Source organism: Schistocerca gregaria, chromosome X (genome assembly GCF_023897955.1).
Source record: "Schistocerca gregaria isolate iqSchGreg1 chromosome X, iqSchGreg1.2, whole genome shotgun sequence".
NCBI classification, from domain to species: Eukaryota; Metazoa; Arthropoda; class Insecta; order Orthoptera; family Acrididae; genus Schistocerca; species Schistocerca gregaria.
In genome coordinates this window covers 496,723,120-496,744,184 of record NC_064931.1, presented here as the reverse complement: position 1 = coordinate 496,744,184, position 21,065 = coordinate 496,723,120, and the positions used below count along the sequence as shown (strand labels likewise).

General features: G+C 45.3%; 1 protein-coding gene across 1 annotated transcript in view; it reads left to right on the top strand.

Moving 5' to 3' along the window:
* The first annotated feature begins 10,026 nt into the window (after positions 1-10,026).
* The window catches only part of LOC126299101 (homeotic protein female sterile), a 499,343-nt gene continuing 488,304 nt past the window's right edge, over positions 10,027-21,065 (top strand). Inside the window, exon 1 of the mRNA XM_049990775.1 lies at positions 10,027-10,342. The gene's annotated coding sequence lies outside the window, so the exon portion shown is untranslated. The remainder of the gene's footprint in view (positions 10,343-21,065) is intronic.

Genomic DNA, 21,065 nt, shown 5'->3' with positions numbered 1-21,065 from the left:
AGATAGTGTTCCGATATGCCATGGGCCGGTTGTGGACAACGTGACTGACGATGTGACTTCAGCCTTCTCCTCAGTTACGGTGGTTGCTACGGCTGTGCCAGTGGAAGACGATGATGTCGAACGTGACTCCTTGGTCGACTCTTTAGTTGTCCCGATGGTGGCCTTTCTGCCTGACCGGTGCGACTCCCTCCCGTCTTCGGACACGGAAGGACGACTGCGTAAACAAAGCTCCCCTAAAAGACGCAAAAGGCGGCACCGTTCGACGTCGGAACGGGACACCTCTCCCTGTCTACATGATACACTATCTATTGATCAAACCAACGTTCCTGTGTCAGACTATGAACAACGGTGTCGTCAATGTCTGTGGAACGGTGGCCCTCAGTGGCTGTGGCATCGACTGAACGGAGTACTCCTGCCTCTGAAGTTCCTACCGAAGAAGGAACGACACCTGCCGCTCTGGAGGTGTGGGCGGGCGTTGAACATGTGGCTACCACGGCGACGGAGTCGCCGCTGACGTGGAGCGAGGATTTTGAAGAAACAGCAGATCCCGTACAGGAGTCTCCTCCGCCGCGTCTTCACAGCAGCCGCCCGTGGCCCCCTCCCCCCTCCCCTCCCAACCCACCCAAGCTCAACCCGGTGCTACGCAGCTTCACGCATACCGTATCGCGATACTGAATGTCAATGGTGTCCGTCAATATCCATCTCCTGAAAGATATAATGTAGGCTTCCGAACTAGACATTGCACTGTTACAGGAGGGGCATTTAGCAGCGCTACCTCGGATATCAGGATACGACTTCTGTGCCTCTCTTAAGGTCGCCTTGGCCGTGGAGTGGCATCTTGATTGACGACATCATGTATCTCCCGTCTTATGGCGTTTACGATACTCTCCACGATAGTCATTAATGTCTATGCACCTTCTGGTGCCACGCGTCGGCTTGAAAGTGGGCGACCTTGTGTGGAGATTGCCCCACTGTTCTTATGGCGACATGGACATCTCTTTCGAGGGAACTTTAGCTGCGTACTCAGCCGGAAAGTTCAATACCCGAATTTTACAACGTGCCAGAAGCTGAGTCGCATTGTTTGCGTTCTAGCCCACGGGATACCTGGAAGTTATGGCACGCAGAGACCCGGGATTCACGTTTCATAGGAGCCATTCGGCAAGTCGGTTACACCGCATTTATGTCTCCCGTGGACTAGTTGATGCGGTCCTCGATGTAGAGCCCTGGCCTTTGGTGTTCTGACCACTGCACATAATCTGTACACCGCTTCTTCCCCGCCAGCAGGTTTGGGGGTTCGGCCACCACGGAAACTCAACACTCCGCATCTCGAGAACCATGATTGTTGCCAACGTTATCACTGAGACGTGGAAAAGGGGCGAACGGCGTCCCTGATCATAAGCGTCAGTGATGGATTGGTGGTTGGAAGTGCTAAACAGACGCTCCGTCGCATGTTCCTCATTTACAGCAGGGCACAACCACACCACAGACTCCTACTAGTACGTCAGCGGTCTCCACGACCCTGATGGCCAGCCACCTTCCCTGGAAGTGCAAAGTGAACGCAGCATGGTTAAGGTGAAGCTACAAACAATTTCTCAATGGGGACTGCACTGGGGCTGTGGTGCGTCCCCGCAAAACAGATGCGGTGTGGCGGGTGAATTCAGTATTTAATAAGGAAAGTATTCAGTATTATTGCCGAGTGTACTCTACCGATGATGGGGCCGTCCTGGACTTCGATCCTGTCGCCGTGAACTTTCCACTGTTGAGGAGCGGATTACGTGACATCCGAGGTAACTACCACTATCTTCAGGGGTGTCCTGTGCAAGTCGCCAGGCGTCGATGGTCTCTCAACTAAATTTTATCGTACGTTTTTTGTCTCATGTCTACACGATGGACGGAGATGTGTAATGATCTGATCACGTCTGCAGCCGCGATTCCCCAAGCTTTTGTTGGGGGTATTATTGTTACCGTTCATAAACCGACACCTGGAATTACGACGGAACACTATCGCCATACCACCTTATTAAATACTGATTACAAGATTTTTTTCGCGGTTACTGGCGGCGAGCTGCAGATCCGTCTTGGTTGGTTGGTTGTTTTTGGGGAAGGAGGCCAGACAGCGAGGTCATCGGTCTCATCGGATTAGAGAAGGACGGGGAAGGAAGTCGGCCGTGCCCTTTGAAAGGAACCATCCCGGCATTTGCCTGGAGTGATTTAGGGAAATCACGGAAAACCCAAATCTGGATGGCCGGGCGCGGGATTGAACCGTCGTCCTCCCGAATGCGAGTCCAGTGTCTAACCACTGCGCCACCTCGCTCGGTAGATCCGTCTTATCACGAGTCCTCTCCACCGACCAAACGCCGCCAGGTGGCACAGTTAACGTCCAGGCAGCCACTACAGACTGTCGTGACGTGACGGCGCCGACAGTGGCGTGCAGACTTCGTGCGGTGGTCGTAGCCGTAGGTTTTAACAGCGTGTTTTACAGGGTGCCCCATGTATTTCTACAGTATATTCTGTGTTAGAACGCATCGGCTTCCCTGCCCGGTTCTTCAGGGTCCTTCGGTGGCTCTTTAGCGGCGTGCATTCGTTGGTCCAGGTCCTTGGGCGTTCCATGCACCTTTATGCGGTGGCGCTGGAGCCACTCATAGGTCTGCTGACGGCCAGTTACCTGGACTCATCTTCCGCAGTCGCGTCGTTCGATGTAGAGCTTACGCAGATGGCCTCATGCTGCTGGTTCGTTCTTGGGAGGATGTCGCATATATCCTCGACAACATTTGGGCTCATGGGAGGGCGGATGGTAATGTGATGAATTTGCGCAAATACACGGCGCTGTCTGGTCGCGAGCTACCCACGGAAGATCTGGCGCCCCTGCGCTGTGTCCAACGTCTCCGCTATCTATGGATCACCTTAGCGTAGTCAACGTCCCATAGCGGTCAACTTTCGCCATGTTTTGGGAATTGCCCGTAGGATGATCAGTCACAACTCGCTAAGCCGCCTCGATCCCTTGCAGCGTGTTGCCTGCCTGAACGCCTGTACGGCATCCAGAACAGTTCATATTGCGCAGATTCTACCGATGCCGATTACGATAGGACATAGCATTCAAGCGACATTCGGATATTTTCTAACAGCTGGGCCCATCTTCAAAGTCCGCTGTGATACACTCAGTCGCCCCCTCCCACGTGGAGGAAGGCTTGGTCTTAGGGACGTCGCTATCGTGCGGCGGCACTTCACATGGCCACGATGTAGAAACAATGGCGCGGTGTCGAGGCCTCCATTACGCACCATTTACTTGCCGTCCTTGTGCCAGTGTCCCTCTCCCCGCCGGTCCCGGTCGGTAGCATCATGCCCGCGTTTGCACACACCGCGCATTCGTCGCGAAACTGTTATACTCACACCGATTGCCCACGAACGCGCCGGCCGCGGGCAAAGGATTTCTACGTCCTTTTCTTGCATAGTGTAGTCTCTAACGTCGTAGGACGCAAGTTCTAATTGTTGCGACGGACTGATTTGGCGGCACAGCCATCACAGTTTCTTTCCGACGCATATCATGTCGACTTGTTATTTTGCGACCTGTGGGAGAATCCAACCAAACAGCGGCTCCGTGGCATAAAACTGGCGTACACTTTCCTCTGCGCCGTCTCTCTTAGTGTCGACGGTGATCATCACCGCTTCAATTGTATAGTCGTTGCGGATGTCTGGTTATTTGGCTGACAACTGGTCGCGTGTTTTCTGCGAGTGCTGCCGCATGTTATTGACCCAGAGTCCTTCTCTGCCACAAGGTCTCGGGCAGTTCTCTCTCTCTAAAAAGAAATATGGAGATGATCATCAGTCGTACCTCGATTTTTGGCAGTACTTGCAGACTGCACATGCGGCGGTTGCGCGCGGTCTCCGTTATCGTGCCTGTTTTTCCAATCATCTTAATAGCTTATTTACCACGTCCCCACTAAGCTGTCACGTTCCCGGCGTGGCAGTCGCCCGCCCGATTCGGAACGAAACATGGCACCCCTACCACTTGGACTCGGTCCGCCTGTCATCCTTTATTGCCTTGCGGGGTTTTCAAGGTTCTGGATAGGTAGACTAGTTTTTACTTGTTTCTCCAATGTCAGAATGTGCAAAAAAATAAAAAAACACAGTCGTAAGAGGATGCAGCTCGGCAAATGGAGTGAGGAGGCACTGTGGTCAGGCCTCGGGATTCGACCCCTGCCCACCTTGTCTCCTCCAGCCTACAGCCGACTGTGACCTCAAAAAAATAAAAGAAATTAATTACATAAAGATACACATGCTTTACTTGTTTCACAGCATTGAGAAATTGTAATCAGTGTGTCACTTAAAAAAATGAAAAAAAAGTTGTAGTTTCGAGTTCCTCTGGTGAAAGTAACTTCTCTTTTTATTTTCTTTATTTCAATTGCTTAAACTAGAAATTTAAAAAAACTCTCGCAGAGAAATGGTGGTAGAGTGACTGCCTAGTGAACATCAACTCACTGCAAAGAAAGACAAAAAGAGAGAGAGAGAAGGGGGGAGGGAGAGAGAGGGAGAGAGAGAGAGAGAGAGAGAGAGAGAGAGAGAGAGAGAGAGAGAGAATGAATTTTGAAACAGTTCTACAGTAGCAACCAGCATGGTCACAGCAAGGGCCAAAAGATTATGGCTAGATACAATTAGTGTCAGTTGCTCTTACAGCGTAGATAGTAGCGCACGAGAGTGTCCAGCATTTGGCTCGGGTTCGAACATTACTACCGTCCCACGTCTAATTTTTGTATCGCTCTCTTGTTCCGTTCAAGGACACCAGCAAACAACACGTTTGCCGACACCGTCTCTTGCGGGCCATTTGACTTTGCCCGCGCAACGACCTGATTGGCTAACAGCAGTGCTGAATAGCTCGGAAACGGCGCGAAATATCGAATTTTTTTATCATCAATTACTTTTCAGCTCAACCTGCCCTGTAACATCCTTGCAAGTTCTCAGACTGTTTCTGACCACCCTGTATATACTACCTGACAAAAAAAAAAACACTTAGAAGGGGAGAGAAAACGGTATGAGACTTCACGGGTTGGAAGATGTATAATGTTAATGCAATCACTACAAAATCGAGTCACATTTTCAATGAAATTGGCAGTATGTGCCAACTGGATGTTCCAAACACTATGGCCTGGTTGCATCCACTGACTCGGTTGGGAAGGCTGTCATAAGGGCGCTGTATCCTCTCTTGAGGCAAGCTGGCCACAACTGTTTCTAGATACCGGTACGGGAAGGAACAGATGTCCGAGCTGGTCCCACACATGCTCTCTCGGGGACAGCTCTGGGGATCTTGTTGGCCACGGGAGTACAACAATATAACGCAGACAGTTCACAGAGACACGTGACGTATGGGAACGAGCATTGTCCTGTTGAAAATGGCACCATGGTACTGTCGCATGGGTGGTAACACATGAGGAGGCAGGATGTCCGTGACTTGCCAGTGTACCGTCTGAGTTCTTCAAACACAACTAAATGTGAATGAAGTCGCACCCGGTGACTCCCCACACAGTGACGTCAGAACTAACATTCCGTGTCTCTCAAAAACACTGGAGGAATGGGACATCATCTGGGTAGCCATCACACTAGCCGACGTTGGTCACCCGGGGTGGCAGAGAACATCGACTCATCGATGAACACAATGCGACACTATTTATCAGCATACCATGCTTCTCAGTCACGGCACCAGTCCAGACGCAGCCGTTTGTGTAGTGTTGTTTACGGTAGCCTGCGTATGGGACGGTAATTCCGTGTTCCGGCTGCTCTTATGCTCCGACCAATGGTGCGCGATGATGCAAAATGTTGGAGGGAGTCCATTATTTGTTCTCTACTGGCAGGTGCACGTGTGAAACGGTTACGGTGTATTTGGTGCCTAATACAGCGATTCCTCCTTGTGGTCAGACATGGCAGACTGGAGCCTTGGTGGCGGTTGTGCCTGTCCCACGTTCCCGTGCAGTACAACTTCGGGCCACTGTCACATTCGAATGCCTTACAGATCTAGATACTGCACGTTTCGACCAGCCGGCCAAATGGAGACCCACAATCAGCCCCCTTTTTAAACTCTGTCAGGTACCGATAACGCTATCTCGCACGAGTACGCAGCATCTTCGTGTTCTTCCCAGTGATCACTCAGCACTTGTTCTTCAAGTCTCTGATATACCCTACCAAGCCTGGTAACAAAACTAAATACGAGAAACAATAATGATCTCTGGTGACCATTCTACTTGTCACAGAGAATTGCAACTCTAATCATTTGCATAACGGACGATAGTGTGTACGTGGACGAAGACACATTAGCACCCCGGCGACGCCTTCTGAGTGCCTCACTTTTTCTTTCGGGCACTATCGAATCGACATGGTGGCGTTCCAGCCCGCTTTGTACTCGATATTAGGAAACACACTAGCGTAAAGTTTTGGCAACAATGGATTGGTCGCGGTGGTTCTGTTCTATGGTCGGTTTGACATACTTCTGGGGTCGTGTGAAAAACCTAGAACACGATATTCCGGTTGATACAGACATGGATCTGGCTGCTAGGATTGTCGCAGATACGTGAATTCTTAAATGAGTAAGACAGTCGCTGTTAACTCTTCTGTGATCATGATCATCAACGTCTTGAGAAATACCTGTAGTGGAACAGTTCTTCCTTTGTTATATACTGTACCGTATGCTGACGGAACACACTGTGATAAAAGTGCACATGTTTCGTCTGAGGATTGTCTTATTACTCAGTGTTCTGTGTTGCACGTTTTGTTGGCTATATATTGCATCCTATTTCACTGTTGTGAACGTATTTTCACGGAAATTAAAGCAACTGGGGAAACAAACTGAATGGATCATAATTACATTATTTATCTGTAGCTTACCATCGGAGATCACGGGTCGTTATACCACAATTTTCAGAAAATATCCCTGAACAACTTTTGAAAATTTGTCGATGGAATTTAGATTCATAGCTCTCGTTTCCTTCTGCAGGATATTCTAATACTATTCTTTACCCAAATAGTTGCTCATTAGAAGTACGTTCCCTATTTGCACTGATTATGGGAAAAGAGATTTCAGGAAAACTGATACAGGCTTCTAGAAAGTTACTGTATTGTCATTCTCTTTGTCGGTATTGTATACTTCTTGCTAAGAGTGTACTTCGAGATTGGCTTTAAATATCTAACACTGCAAGTTGACTCATTTATACGATATTGTAGTACCTGTGTTGTTAACGAGTACGGTGCATTGTCCCTTCGGCCATTGCATCACTCTTCTTAACAGGCACTGCAATATCGTATTTATCCGCCGATATCAGGTAATAATTATCAATTAAAATGTCCTCCCCTGTACGGAATTACATAATGTTTGTACGAGTATAGACTGTGACGATGGAACGACGATATATAAAAGTCTTAGTCTGGCTATGAGCCTTACACAGATAGCTAAAGCGTTTAATGTGACCATTCGCGTAAAGTGAGTCCCTATTCAGAACAAATTTTCATTACCATCATTCCCTTTTTACACCTGGTGGTTCTTCGTATTCGCAACTGCGAATACATTTCATGACTCATTCATCTCAATAGTTTTTCTTCCCTGAAATATGATTACGCATAAATTCCGTTTAGTTTTAGTAATATATGTGCACTGTGACCTGGCAGGACATTTCCAATTTTTCTCATATTCAGACCCTTAACTTGAGAAAAATGTGCACAGTCCAGTCACACTGACGTCACCACCTGTCAGAATAACCACCTTTTGCGCCTTGGACATGCAGGAAGACAGTCATTGACGTTCTGGAACGTACCGAGAGGGATGTGGAGCCATACCGACTTATGTGACGTGGACAGTTGCGCTGGATTTCTCGGTTACGGATTCAGGTCGTGGAAATCCCGATCAAGGTGGTCCCATATATTCTCGATTGGACTTTAATCCGTGGAATTTGGTGGCCTGGAGAGTAGTGTAAACTCATCTTGCTGCTCTTCGAACCACGTACGTACATTGCGAGCTGTGACACGTTGCATTGTCCTGCTGGTAGATGCCATTGTGCCGAGGAAACATCAAACTGTATGCAGAGGTGGACATGTTCCCCAAGGACAGATGCACAATTTTGTTGATCCACCGTGCCTTCCAGAATGACGGCATTACCTAGGGAGTGCTCCCTCCTCCAGTCTGGACCATTCCGACAACTGTTGAAGCGTCGTACAAGCCAATGTGATTCATCTGAAGAGGCCACCTATCGCTACTCCGTAGACGTCCAGTTCCGGTACTGGCGTGCAAATTCCAGCCTTCGTTGACGATGAAAAGCAGTCGGCATGGGTGCGTGAACCAGGCGCCTACTGCAAAGACCCACACGCAGCAACGTTCGCTGAAAGGTCGTTGAGGAGAGCCTATAGGTATTTCCTTGATTCATCTGGACGGTCAACAGTTGAACATCTATTCTCCCGTACTCATTTTCGTAGCCGTCGTTCACCTCCATCTATGGCCCGTGGTGCACCTATATGTCTGTTTTGATAACGCCATTTTGCCAAATATGATATATTTTAATCACAGCAGCGAGCAAACAGTTCACAAACTTAGCCGTTTCGGAACTGCTTCTATCCCAGGACCGAAATCCAATGATCATGCCTTTTTAGACTTCAGATAAATCCCTCCGTTTCCGCATTACAGCAACGATTGCACTGTTTTCCCTGTCTCCCCGACACGCTTTATGGACACTCTGCCGTTAGTGCTGCCACCTGGCTTCATTGGATGGTTATTGCACGTTGACATCGAACGTATGTTGTAGCCATATTAACGTGAGTGGACCGTGTGTGAAGATCTTACTAATGTAACCCTGCGCACTACTCCTGACTCCATATCACTATTATTACCACTAGGGGATTGAGAGTGACTGCAGTAATGAATAAGCACATCTGTGACAAACGACAACTTCAGTCTGGGGAAGTAATTCTTAGCGAGGAGGGTTTTGACCATTACCGAGCTAAATGTTTACTATACTCACAGTAGTTTTACAAAGATATGGGTTGGCTTAGAGTCATACAACCAGTTGATGATCCTTTGCATTTAAAGTTTAGAGCAATTTTAGAGAATGACGGCGCAGGGAGGGGAAAAAGCGGAAGAAATGAAAAAAAATTTGAGTGCTTTTGATAAACTAAACAGGCTTTTCAAATGCGAAGGATCATTTGTTTAACAATCATCAATTGAGTACCTATGCACCTGTTAACCCACTTCCCGCACAGACTAAAGGAAGGATCGAAATGGTGTACATAATTTTTTTGCTTATTCCAGGCCATTTGTTGGTTTCCTCTCTAGATGAGGCTAGGCAGAAAATTTCTAATTTTCAACTACTAATATTTAACTGTCGCTATAGAATACACGAATAGCTCAAGAAATACGGAAGATGAAGACTTTTGAAATGATTCATTTATGGTTACAACATTAAGCAATGCGAAAGCCCATAATGACAATGCTGCTGAGGGCCCTTCATGAGAAGAGAGTTCCTATTGCGAGTACTTACTTGTTGATCAGTTTCCGGCAGTACATCAGCGTTTGTTTCGCCAGCATTATTAGGAGAGTGGATGACAGAAAGCAATAATTTGTTGCAAGAAACGTCGATTCCGCGCAGCCGTTCACTTCTGTGCTAAAGTCAAGACTGCTATTTACCTTCTGTTTGAGGAACATTGCAAATATAGGAAAGGTATTAGCTACAGCAGAAAAGAGACGGCATTGACACAAATGCGGCAGTACTATCATAAAAACATGAACTATTTGTATAGTAAAAAAAGAACATATTTGATTCTACGAAAAAACTAAGCACAGCGACATCAAAGTTTGTTTCCCTCGTATCTCTCGAACCATTTGTTCTTTGTACTGGTGTGACACGTAGTAGCGAAGTCGGTAACTACTTAATGTAGCGTGGGTCTTGTAATGTTCAATGTCAGCAGCAGATGGCAGGATAGGTTGCGTGCTTCGCGGCGCGACGGTAGATGGCTCTGCGCGCAACCGAGCTCTTTCAGCGCAGCCGAGCTCATTGCCCACAAATAACAGTTATTTCATCGTAAACGTGCGGTTAGGTGCAGTCAGATGGTACATCGCCAAGCGTGAGGAACGTTAATCCGACCGCGGCGCGTGATGACGGGAGCGTCAGTCGAGCGACAGCAGTGACACTGCCCGGTACCTTACTTCTGTAGTGCAAAAGACATTCAACTTGCCCGCAACAGCGCAGACGCTTTTCTTTCTCGCGCGCCGCATGGTCCAGCCACCAACAGCGGGCCAAGTTTTGACAGTAGACGTCCGTGCGGTTAGAGCTGTGTCGCTGCAGAAGACGCGGAAGTCGAAGTAAATGGCAAGGTAACTTACTATTTTTTTCTAATTACGCTGCTGGACTTTGTTGCTTATTTCCTCGGAAAATTTTAGACGCCTCCCAGTTAACAGGTGTTTCAATGACAGATCATATAAACTGACGTAACAGGTGTTTCCCGCTGCATCTGTTGTACCTTCGGGAATTTCTGTTCGTCGAAGTTTCGCCGTTACGCAGACTTTGCCGACTATGAACAACCTGTTGTCACCCGTCATAGTCAAATTTTTCGTTGTTAGTGAGTGCGCTCAGTTTTCATAACGAAAGGAGAATGATTTCTCTGTATACTAGAGAAATCACTGAGACCATTTATGCACGATTATTTGCTTGAGAGTGACATACGAAGGAAATAGCTGCTACTGTCGTCCAGTGGTCGTAGGAATTGAAGTCACCGTCGGAGCGCCCGTAGTGCCAGCGTGTGGCATTGTCAGTAGCTGTCAGAAACGCGCTTCCTCTTAATATTGTTTTTGATCTTACGAAGAAATTTATTGATTAGTAGCGCATACTGAAGCCAGTTTGTTAGAGCGCTGGGAATAAAATCGCTACGTGTGCGTTCAGCCACCGCGAAATAACCCACTCGACTAAAAGGGCGCCACGTAGTTACCTCGTAGTAGTGTATTTTCTATTTAGAGTGTAGTATTATCGCAAAAAGAAAACGAATCGATGTGGGTTCTGTGCATTTCGTTCCATGTCTAAGAGCTCCGAAGAGAAGAATCTAAAATTGTGTTGTTACGTGCGAGTGCACGCTGCAACACTGTAACTGCTTAGCTACTACGGCAACAAAGCGCTCAAGCGAATGCATAGTTGTAATCTACAAACACATGTACCTTTTCCAGTTTTTTTGCTATGTCGTGTGCAATGATAACGATAGGCCAGCGTGAGCGCAAGGAATAATGAATGACAAACGTATGCGCGGGTTTAGTGACACAGTTACAGACGACAACAAAGAAGTTAAGTTGCAGCAAAGATCACTTTATGGTTTAAGTTCGTCTTATAACGCGAACAATATGTATATCTGTACTGGACATACTATCAGTACTAGCTTTGAAAGTCTAATTACTCATATGTATAGCTAATATTACGCGGATACGTCATTTTATTGTAATTGTATACTCCGAATGAGGACTCTTAGTAAATAGATGTTATCGTGTAAATCTTTGTTTTGGGAGAAACATTCCCTACAAGTGATGTGCGTACACTTTCAGCATAAATAAATAACTTATTGTTATCTAATTGCATTTTTCATCTGTATTATAAACTGTGTTTTTTTTGTTTTTTAAGGAAGAAAACAGAGAAAGTTTATAGACTTTGACGTAATGAACTAACCTTCACACACAGGAAGCTCATTTCTCCCTTCGTTTTAGGGCTCACGAACCACTTAATGCATTATTAACTAACATACAATGAAGAAAAAACAGGACCAGTAGATATTTCCACCAGTTGCAAATGGAAAGTGATGTCTTGCTTATTACTGAAGCTGTCAAACGGATTGTGAACTCGAGACATTTGTTGCTTATAAAGATTTTTCTGTTTGGAATTCTGTATTTCTGGACCCAACAGAAAAATTTTTACTTATATTGGTTAAAAAACGGGCAATTATTTCTTTAGTGCGTAGCATTAGTAGTTGGTAAACCAGCATGTAATCGATAGCGTCGTAAAGTCTCACAATAATGTGCTGTTAATTAGAAAAATAAAAGCTCTAGTACATTGTAAACCCTTTGTAAAAGTCAAAATAGTGTGTTAAATATGTATTCTTTGCGTCTGATTTTTCCTAGTCATCCGGCTGTATATTGGAAGTCGCCTACTGCTACTATTACTGAAAAAGAACTGTTCAAGCATCATAGCTTGATTTAGTTAATGATTTTTTTTCAAGATGTTTGCGGCACTCATTTAGGATATGTAGCGTTCTGTTTTCCGTTGAAAGTATGTAGACAAAAAATGGCGTTACCTGCAAGAAAACTGCAAGGCCTTGCTGGGTAGCCTAGAGTAACGGTGCTGCCAGCCGCAGGCCGGTCTCAGGTTTTGCAGGGCTCGGCCCTGGCATTTAAGGAAACGTCCCGCGCTCTGCTGCTCCAGGGCAACACAGCCCATCAGTTTTATTATTTATTCAACAATAACTGTTCATTGTTTGTGCCCACCCCACTTCCCTCTCCTATAGCATGGCTTGTCTATTTTGACTTACGTGTTCTAGTGGTTTCCGTAAAGCACTCAGGTCGAATCTAAGGAAGCTTCCTTAACTCAGTGATACGGTCGATGGTTTCTCCCACGCTGGAAAATCTGTAAGTGAGCTCGTTATCGAAAGGAGAGCGGGTCATCACGTCAAGGAATTTCGCAAAGGTGTGTTTCCAAAATTGTTTTTGATATTGTCGAGACAATGCAGTATTCTGCATCACGTCTACAGCTTCTAATCTATCCTATAGATATTTACGTATATATTAAACGTTCAAAAAGCCTTTTTCTGTCAGGCAATGTTTAACATCCTCCTGAAATTTCACAGTAAATTTCAGGAGGTAGCTGCCAGTCCGAGAAGTGGAAATGCTCCTTCTCCGAGCAACATTTAAACATCGGTGATATTCAAGAACGAGTTATAATTTTTTTAAAATGACAACATTGCCATCATTTTACTCTATGCTTTTTATTATTTCGTTATCATGATTTCGAATTTTTAGCAGTTATCAAGGACAACTGGGGAGGATCCCGATATATGTCGCATGTCGGCGCAGCGTCGTCATCTAACATTACAATTCATATGTTTGACGGTGACGTGTTAGGCAGACATGTCTGATATGTACTGGTACCTTTCCCAGTTGCCCATGATAATGGACCATAAGCCAAAATCGCGTTCGTGCAAATAATAAAAACATACAGACTACTGCGACAGTGTTATAGTTTAAAAAAATTGTTTGTGGTCCCCAACAAAGGAAAAATTATCAGCTAGTTATAATTTCTATTTTCTAAATGCACCGACGGTGCGATCATAACCTTCTAAATTAAAAGTATGTTGTTGTAATGTCCAATTATATTTGCATGATATGGTACTGCAATCACACCGTGCAGTTCCCGTGCGGAATGATTCCATGGGATGTGGGCTTTGCAGAGGAATCACAACGGCATCCGCTTGAAATCACCTGAAACCTATATCAGTGTTTTTGAATGAATATTTGAACCACGTTCTTTCTGAATAGAAATCAACCGCTTTAACCGCTACGCTTAACACGATTCTCGTGTCTCAATGGTACATGTTTTAGGAAAATTTCAAATTTTCAATTGAATTTGTTAAATATACATTTTAAAAATCTGAACTAAGCAAAACAAAAAACAAAGCGGAAACAGGTAGAAAACTAAAGGCTACCAGGGTAAAATTTGATAAGGTGGTCTTTCTATCAGACACTACTGCATGGAAACTTAACGTCTCAACAGCCCTTATCATAAAGCCTTCAGCTTTAAATAGATTTATTCATTCTTTACGTTACTTCGGTTTCGCTGTTGAATCTACACCCACTAGTCAGCTTGGTTCTTGGTTTCGTTTCTGGAATACCCTCATCTGTTAAAGTGTAATCTTAAGCTCAACGGAGTGAATTCTGTCGGGGAACTGTGTAAACGGTATTCCGCGCATTTACGTACTTAAATTGTGTGCCTAGAATTGTTTTCAGTTGTTTGATGATGCACAGAAGAAAGTTATCTTCAACTCATTTTATTAGTCACTCTGTTTAAATGAAACGAGATATTTAATGTAGATAACCATTTTACCCCAATATCGATTGACGGTGGCGATCATGGCCACCGGACGAAGTTTTCAGCAATAATATTTTGTCAACATCAGAAACGTGCTCGACTGTTTCAGGAAGCTTTTCGCCGGGTTTATATGAATACAAGGAATTAATTTGAATATTATGATACTGATAAGAACAATAATAATAATATTTTGTTAGTATTTTAATAAACAAACTTAGATTACACAATATTCAGTTTCAAACTCAATGATAATTCACACATTGTCACTAAAAGATAGTCCCATGTTTTTGCCAAAACCAGTGTCTTAACTAAATTTGACCTGTCAGGGCCTGTTCAGTGTCCATACCTGGTGAATTTGAGCATTACTCAAATGTTTAAGTAACTCTCTGACTAGTCTGCAACATAAATTTAAGCAGTTCACTTCATCTTTAGCAAGTGTCATCAGTTTTACAGCGATGAGGCTCCACTGGTGTGGAAGGTAATTGCAATTTCATGGCAACGTCAGTTTTTCAGCGATGAGGCGCTACTGTTTTGGAAGGTCTTGTAATTTCGTGACAATGGTTTCTCCAATAGCATCAAAATAATCTCCAGCATGATAATTTTTTCAGATGTTATCTGGCCGTTATCATAATTTCATTTCTCTATTTAAAATTTCTGTCACAGTTGCGTATTTTATACTCATGACTAGTTTCGAACGTAGCTGTTTATTTTCAGACCATTCCTGCACTGAAGTGCTTATCGACACACAACCTCGCGATATACTCGGACAACATTGTTACTACAATATCTGTTGTAAGACCTGTTATATTATCAGAGTACTTCGGTGAGGTTTTGCGTCGATATGCCCTTAAGTACGGGTATGGTTTGAAACTGAGTGGCTACGTTCGAAACTATTCTCGAGTATAAAATACGCGAACCTGTGATAGAAATCTGAAATAAAGCATTATCAAATTTAAGTTGCTGGTCCTTTCCCAACAAAATCTTGGAACTGCGTAAAATCTCATTTGCCCGAGATGACATGCTTGAACGTTTCCTTTGGATATTAGTGTCGATCTTCAGTTGTGTTAAGTCTTGTATTTCTTTTTACCTTTTGATATTATTTCCATCATTAAATTCTTTACACATTGAACACCAAAGACAGGACTCGCTGTCGTACATTTATATGAATGGGTCCGTGAATCCAGTGGAAGTTACGACATTCAATGATTACAGATTCCTTGGCAGTAGAAAGATTTCCGGAGCTGAAGGTCGCCAGAGGCTTGGGCACACACAGCTTGTTTGAACTGCACAGCCCCGGGCCGTAGGCAGGCAGCAAAAAGCTTTCTGGTTCTGCCGTCTTCCGACGCAGAGACTTCCTTACAGACGTTGGGAAAAGCCTCAAGATTTAAACTGCTTAGTCCAAACTGTGAGCACTGTCCGTATGTGTTTGGTGGCTTTTATAAGCTCAGATGATTTTTTTCTATTGACATCGTTATACCAACTATGAAAATGCAAATAATAAAAAAAATGCATCTTTTCTCTCATTTTGTTCCTTAACTGTGCCTTTGCGCCTTCACGTTCATCATATTAAAGCTCCCAGCGTTGCCGTCACCGTTCGATCGCGGTGAGATCGTTAAGGTAAATTTGTTTTAAAATGAAACTTGTCAGACAGGTGTCGTGTGTGCTGTTAGCGCTTTCCGTCCCATATATACCCACCACAGTGTCATCTGCCAGTGCTGACTTGCCGTCGCAGATTTTGTGTTCGTGTTTTTGAGGCCTTAGAGAACCCCTAAATAGTTTCTTAACTGTAAAGGAAATGTCACCCTGTTGGCTTTCGTCTCTTGCAAAAATCGCTTTCTTTCGATGTATTACATGTTTTTAGGGTCTTAGATAAAACGCGAAAGACTCCCAGTAGGCTGAAGAAGTCTTCCTTTGCACCAATTCTACCGTTAACGTGGGAAAATTAGGTGCGCTTTTTTTCGTGAAGTTATTTTCATGGCCTCGGAGGTGTCATGCATCGGATGCCAATAACGAAGAACTGGTCACACTGTGTATAATCTTTACCAGATTACACACGTTCAGTCCTCTCGAGGCATATTGAATCGCAACTTCCCGTAAAAGCTTAACAAAAATGTTGCTAAGGATGTAAACCTGTAAGCATTAGTGTTTTTTGTACACGATCGATGGACTTTGGCAGATTAATCTAGTATGGACCCCACTAGCCTGCCCAGTATAAATAGAAGGGTTTTATTATCGGAGATATTTGTCGACTACCTGTAGCCTCTACGTAACGTCACATTCATGCTCTTAATTACAGACGCCACAGGATGAAAATATAAGAAAGTGCTTGTCTTTGATGACATAGGATGTACACTACGAAATAACAGAATTTATGGTTTAACGCATGTTCTTCTGAGAGAAAACAGAACTTTCATTACTCGTCAGCACTCTTAAATGCCGAGAGAACACCAGTATAAAAATTGGCAATAGTAATTCTTTTAATGTGCTATTACTAAACGCAGTTGAAGAGCGTCTCTTGCTTAATTGAAATGCGTATGCCGTCGTAGAAATGTTGGTCATGCTATGCTGTCTCTGTGAAACAAAACTGGCAAAACAGCTCAGCATTCACACGGGTGTGTGAAAAAGTACCTGAAATCGTCGCTTGGGATGGTCGGCACGTCGTATCCGGTCGGCTTCTAAGCGTGAATACGAACAGACGCAGAACAGCGGAGGCCAGGTCACTCTGGCGAATGCCTTGCAACGCGCATAGACTATTCAGTGTTGTGGGATATAGCACAGAGAAGCTACGAAACCGCACACTGGTGATAATTTCTACGCTATGTGATAAAAAGTATCCGGACACCTGGCCGAAAATGACAAGTTCGTGGCGCCCCCCCCCCCCCCCCCAATTGGTAATGCTGGAATTCAATATAGTGTGGGCCCACCTTTAGCCTTGATGACAGCTTCCACTCTCTCCGGCATACGTTGCATAAAGTGATGGAGGGTTTCTTGGGGAATCGCAGCCCATTCTTCACGGAGTGCTGCATTGAGAAGAGATATCGACGTCGGTCGGTGAGGCCTGGCAGGGAGTCGACGTTCCAAAACATCCCAAACGTGTTCTATAGGATTCAGGCCAGCACTGTGTGCAGGCCAGTCCATTACAGGGATATTATTGTCGTGCAACCACTCCGCCACACGCCGTGCGTTATGAACAGGTGCTCTATAGTGCAGAAAGATGCAATCGCCATCCCAGAATTGCTTTTCAACAGTGTGAAGCAAGAAGGTGCTTAAAACATCATTGTAGGCCTGTGCTGTGATAGTGCCACGCAAAGCAACAAGGGGTGCAAGCCCCCTCCATGAAAAAACACGACCACACCATAAAACCACCGCCTTCGAATTTTACTGCTGGCACTGTACACGCTGGTAGATAACGTCACTCCACACAACGTTTTCCCACTGTTCAACCGTCCAATGTTTACGCTCCTTACACCAAGCGAGGCGTCGTTTGGCATTTACCGGCGTGATGTTTGGCTTATGAGCAGCCTAACTTTCATAGTACTTGCAGTGGATCCTGATGCAGTTTGGAACTCCTGTGCGATGGTCTGGATAGATGTCAACCTATTATACACTCCTGAAAATTGAAATAAGAACACCGTGAATTCATTGTCCCAGGAAGGGGAAACTTTATTGACACATTCCTGGGGTCAGATACATCACATGATCACACTGACAGAACCACAGGCACATAGATACAGGCAACAGAGCATGCACAATGTCGGCACTAGTACAGTGTATATCCACCTTTCGCAGCAATGCAGGCTACTATTCTCCCATGGAGACGATCGTAGAGATGCTGGATGTAGTCCTGGGGAACGGCTTGCCATGCCATTTCCACCTGGCGCCTCAGTTGGACCAGCGTTCGTGCTGGACGTGCAGACCGCGTGAGACGACGCTTCATCCAGTTCCAAACATGCTCAATGGGGGACAGATCCGGAGATCTTGATGGCCAGGGTAGTTGACTTACAACTTCTAGAGCACGTTGGGTGGCACGGGATACATGCGGACGTGCATTGTCCTGTTGGAACAGCAAGTTCCCTTGCCGGTCTAGGAATGGTAGAACGATGGGTTCGATGACCGTTTGGATGTACCGTGCACTATTCAGTGTCCCCTCGACGATCACCAGAGGTGTACGGCCAGTGTAGGAGATCGCTCCCCACACCATGATGCCGGGTGTTGGCCCTGTGTGCCTCGGTCGTATGCAGTCCTGATTGTGGCGCTCACCTGCACGGCGCCAAACACGCATACGACCATCATTGGCACCAAGGCAGAAGCGACTCTCATCGCTGAAGACGACACGTCTCCATTCGTCCCTCCATTCACGCCTGTCGCGACACCACTGGAGTCGGGCTGCACGATGTTGGGGCGTGAGCGGAAGACGGCCTAACGGTGTGCGGGACCGTAGCCCAGCTTCATGGAGACTGTTGCGAATGGTCCTCGCCGATACCCCAGGAGCAACAGTGTCCCTAATTTGGTGGGAAGTGGCGGTGCGGTTCCCTACGGCACTGCGTAGGATCCTACGGTCTTGGCGTGCATCCGTGCGTCGCTGCGGTCCGGTCCCAGGTCGACAGGCACGTGCACCTTCCGCCGACCACTGGCGACAACATCGATGTACTGTGGAGGCCTCACGCCCCACGTGTTGAGCAATTCGGCGGTACGTCCACCCGGCCTCCCGCATGCCCACTATACGCCCTCGCTCAAAGTCCGTCAACTGCACATACGGTTCACGTCCACGCTGTCGCGGCATGCTACCAGTGTTAAAGACTGCGATGGAGCTCCGTATGCCACGGCAAACTGGCTGACACTGACGGCGGCGGTGCACAAATGCTGCGCAGCTAGCGCCATTCGACGGCCAACACCGCGGTTCCTGGTGTGTCCGCTGTGCCGTGCGTGTGATCATTGCTTGTACAGCCCTCTCGCAGTGTCCGGAGCAAGTATGGTGGGTCTGACACACCGGTGTCAATGTGTTCTTTTTTCCATGTCCAGGAGTGTACATTACGACCCCTCTTCATCTGTCGGCTGTCTGTCAGTCAACAGACGAGGTCGCCCTGTACGCTTTTGTGCTGCACGTGTCCCTTCACGTTTCCACTTCACTATCACATCGGAAACAGTTGACCTAGGGATGTTTCGGGGTGTGGAAATCTCTCGTACAGACGCATGACACAAGTGACACCCAATCACCTGACCACATTCGAAGTCTGAGTTTTCGCGGAGCGCCCCATTCTGCTCTCACTATGTCTAATGACTACTGAGGTCGCTGATACGGAGTACCTGGCATTAGGTGGCAGAACAATGCACCTAATATGAAAAACATATGTTTTTGGGGGTGTACGGATAATTTCGGTCACATAGTGTGAGGGAAGAACTCACTCTGGAAGAGACTTATGCCTGTTACTTGAGGAGTGTTAGTCCTGCAATCTAGTGAATACAATGGCAACCGCAGCGACATTAAATTTTGCCGTTAAAGTGAAACTGAAGCTATATTCTTGTTACAAAAAGGTATGCCTCCCTTACCTTAGTCAATGTCTGCCTTGACTTTGTCAAAAGACGGGAAACATTACTGTTCCAGTGAAAGATCAGAGAGAAAGAACGCAACAAAAATGAGAGAGATGTTATAGCGTCAGAACGATATTGACGTATCGCCGTTATTGGAAAAGTTTCCGGTCACGGACAGGCATCCAGATATCAGTTTCGCTTTTGGTAAGGTTACATTTTTTCGTCGGTTGAATTACAATCTCATTACTTTAACGTCATAGGAGGCAGCGCACGCTGAATACGATATTACTTTAGCTACAGTTACGTCAGAACGGCTCGCGCTGTAATTTACTACGTACGTGAAATTCTTTGGTCCCTAAGGGCTCGACACCGAGAAGTGGAACCTTACTTTTTCTAAGTTCATAAGCTACTGTCATATGCCAAGAATTTAAGAAGTAGAGGTCATCCAACAAATTTTCTATGGACACCGGAGTGTTTTGATATGCATATTATTGTAATAACATAACATAAAAATTCAAAGATGTTATTTATTTTACAAAATGTTGCGGGAAGTACAATATGCAATGGCAAAACAATAGTTTAGTTTTCGGTATCAAAAAAATTGCTGATGGCAGTGACGACCTTTGTTTACTTTTATCTTGCTCACCGAGCGTTTCGCGAAATTTACATTTTAAGTGTGCTTCTTAATTTCATTATGACAGTTTGAATGTAATAACAAGTATCTATTGTTGCTGACAGTTATTGTCCTATCGATATTGATAAAATATGCAAACAGTTTCATTTAGGGAAATCAGAGTGTCCTGTTATGTAGAAATTCACGTAAGATAATCATTACTTACACTGTCCACTTACGCACGGAACACCGGAAAAATAAGCAAACTACACACAGCATTTGGTGATGCATATCAACAACATAGTTGTTACTTTCTAATTATACGGACCATTTTTACTGAGGTGAAGGATATTATTCGTACTTGTTTATATAACAACTACATGGATAATTTTAATTCAAGCGTAGTAATAGTGATTCAGCTCCGTGGCTGTAGATAAAATTGCTTTAAGAAATACAGTAAGCAGGTAATTTTTACATGACTAAATAAAGTCATATAAAAAGCGACTGAATGCTGTATGTCTTAAGGTGCTGGCTGAAAGTTTCATTTGTGTGATTGTGTTAAACAAAATCACTTGCACCCAAAATACTCTAAAGAATCCCGTGAAAGAATCTAAGTCCTTAGCAATTCCGCTCGAGGTTAATATATCCCTCCTGAATCTCTGTAAACAACCTGAAAATTGTAAAGTGGTGTGTATAGTTTTCTCCAAACACTAGAGACATTTCCTCGAAACATTGATCCAAAGTTCGCCCTCCAATTGTCGAACGAAGAGGTGATCGGTTAGGACACAGGTCTTAAACTTGAGGGTAGCGAGGCTCAAATCTCTGTCCGGCCATTC